This window comes from Gossypium arboreum, chromosome 8 (assembly GCF_025698485.1).
Source record: "Gossypium arboreum isolate Shixiya-1 chromosome 8, ASM2569848v2, whole genome shotgun sequence".
In the NCBI taxonomy this organism is placed as follows: domain Eukaryota; kingdom Viridiplantae; phylum Streptophyta; class Magnoliopsida; order Malvales; family Malvaceae; genus Gossypium; species Gossypium arboreum.
This window is the reverse complement of record NC_069077.1, coordinates 29,960,811-29,963,700: the sequence shown is the minus strand read 5'-3', so window position 1 is coordinate 29,963,700 and position 2,890 is coordinate 29,960,811. Positions and strand designations below refer to the sequence as shown.

Genomic DNA, 2,890 nt, shown 5'->3' with positions numbered 1-2,890 from the left:
CAAGAATATGAATAAAGGAAATGGAGCAAACCTTACTCAAAATCCTATCCTTATTGCTGATGATAGGGATAAAGCCTTAAGAAAATATGTTGTGCCAGTGTTTAATGATCTTAATCTGGGTATTAAGAGACCAAAATTGAGGTACAACAATTCAAACTAAAGCCAGTTATGTTCCAGATGCTTTAGACAGTGGGCCAATTCAGTGGAATGCCTACCAAAGATCCTCATCTTCATTTAAGACTGTTTATGGAGGTGAGTGACTCTTTCAAATTAGTTGGAGTACCCGAAGATGCATTACAATTAAAGCTATTCCGATAGTCACTAAGGGGCAGAGCTCGAGCCTGGTTGAACTCGTTGCCACCAAACTCAATTTCCACATGGCAAGAGTTAGCTGAAAGATTCCTCATGAAGTATTTCCCGCCAAGCAAGAATACTAAGTTGAGGAACGAGATCACTACCTTCCAGCAAATGGATGATAAGTCCTTGTATGAGGCATGGGAACGATACAAAGAATTATTATGGAAATGCCCTCATCATAGAATCCCACATTGCATCCAACTTGAGACATTTTATAATAGTCTCAACGCTCATACGAGGATGGTAGTGGACGCCTCTGCTAATGGTGCTCTTCTTTCTAAGTCTTACAATAAGGCTTACGAAATCATCGAGAGGATCGCCAGTAACAATTATCAATGGCCAACCAATCGAGCCACGTCAGGAAGACGAGTCGCTGGAATACATGAAGTGGACGCTCTCACTTCACTCACATCTCAGGTATCTTCAATATCCTCAATTCTTAAGAATCTTACCACTAATGGGTCTAATAGTTTTGCAGCCCAACCACCTCACCAATTTGAGAGTATAGCCTTTGTTTATTATGGGGAAGGACATTTTTTCGAAGAATGTCCATCGAACATCGAATCCGTATATTACATGGGTAACCAGAACCAAAATCGAGGAGGGCAAGGATGTGTCGGAACGCCGGTGCCTCCAAGGCGCAGCAGAAAAATAAAATAATTAAAAACATTCCGGTGATCCAAACCATGGATCCATGTGTAAGGAACGTATCAGGGTGATAAAAGGTTTCGAAATTACCGAAACTTCAATCTGAGTAGACAGCGACGCCTAGGCAACGGGAATCCTGAACCACTATCGAACCAAGCCGCAACCTTTCCGATGTCGGCCTCTACGTAGTCCACCCAGTTGACAATGAGCAAGAGAAAAATCTCGAAACTATTTCGTTGATTTTTATGCTTGAGGTGATGAACACTTTTGCATAGTTTGAGCTTATTTATATATTATCTCTTTAGGGTTTTACCCTTGCCATATATAACACCCTTCTAATTGGTATATCTTTTAATGAATATTAATTTATTAAAATTAATCTGAACATAATAGTAATCATTAAAATAAATATAATAATGTTTAACCGAAAATTATAATTACATTAATTATAATAAAGATTTGATAAACTATATTTATTTAAACTTATATCTGAACCAAATTCATATACTAATAAAATTATGTTCGATTATGTGTACAATATCCTTGTGCGTATAGTATGTTCAACAATTTGATTGCCCAATTAAATTAATTCAATAATTAATTTAATTCATCTGACAATCAGAATACAATACCAACTATGTTTTACTCCGTTCATTTCAACCATAGGGTGTGACCCTATAGGTTCTTGTAACGTTAGTAGTAATATTAGAACGATTCTAATGTTACAAATAATGAGTGCCATCTAGCAATGCATCATTGCTACCTAAGTTACGAGAAGTCATGATTTGACATAACCTTTTGTGATTAACCTTTCATGCATTAATCCTTAAGTTCTATATCTTTTGAATGGACACAAGTAATGGAATAGTCACACTTGCATAGTCCATCCCATGTTTCTTGATACCTTAAGTGAACTATGATACACAAATAAGTATGACATCTCATATCAACTTATTTGAGCATGGCCATGCATTTCTAGTCTCACTCAATCAAGTGGCCTAAGATATTACTCCCATTAGGTAGGAGGGACTTATCCTATACTGATCAACCATATCCCTCTACATAGATTGTGGTATATCCAACATTAGTCTTTATAGAACAACCAGTTACGATGTTCGTTTGACTATATCAAAATATACAACTCACGATGTTGGGATAATGATGATCTCAAGTATGAGGATCATATACATATTAATCACTATGAGTAATGTTGTGACAATTACATAATAATCTAAGAAACATACTCATAGCAGGTTAGTCCAATATGTTGTTCTCTAACACACATATTCATGCATTGATTTTGACACTCCATATCAATGACAACTCTTTATCATCAATCAACTACATGTTAGTCTTAATGCATTATTGTTGTCCTAGCCAACAATAATACTTGACTAAGTATCTTTTAAGAATAATCATATTATTCTCAGGACATTATTATAAAACAGTTTATTTATGTACACAGAAAAGAAACTGAAATAATAATGGCAATACCTTATATCAATAAACATGATAAATCAAGTATGTTATTACAACCATCTCATGATTGATCTTTGGGCATACTCTTACAGGATGCAATCCAACTTCTATAACCCATTGTGGCGAAACCACCCAAATTTTTACTGGAGTAACCAAGGGGCTGGAACCAGTAACAACTATGCCCAACATAGACCGACCCAGCCGCCTAGTTTTTCCCAACAAGTTCAGAATCCAGTTCAAGTTAAATCATCCAATAGCTTAGAGAATCTACTGAAGGCTTACATGGCGAAGAATGATGCCTTAATTCAAAGCCAAGCAGCTACATTAAAGAATTTGGTGAACCAGATGGGCCAACTTGCAACTGAACTTAGAAACCGACCACAAGGTGCTTTACCTAGTGTTACAG

The 2,890-nt window shown here is 36.3% G+C and overlaps 1 non-coding gene across 1 annotated transcript; it reads right to left on the bottom strand.

The window, feature by feature from the left end:
• Positions 1-435: 435 nt before the first annotated feature.
• Positions 436-542, bottom strand: LOC128280003 (small nucleolar RNA R71). The gene has a single exon (XR_008270185.1). It is a non-coding gene; the product is annotated as a small nucleolar RNA R71 (small nucleolar RNA).
• Between the last annotated feature and the right edge of the window lie 2,348 nt (positions 543-2,890).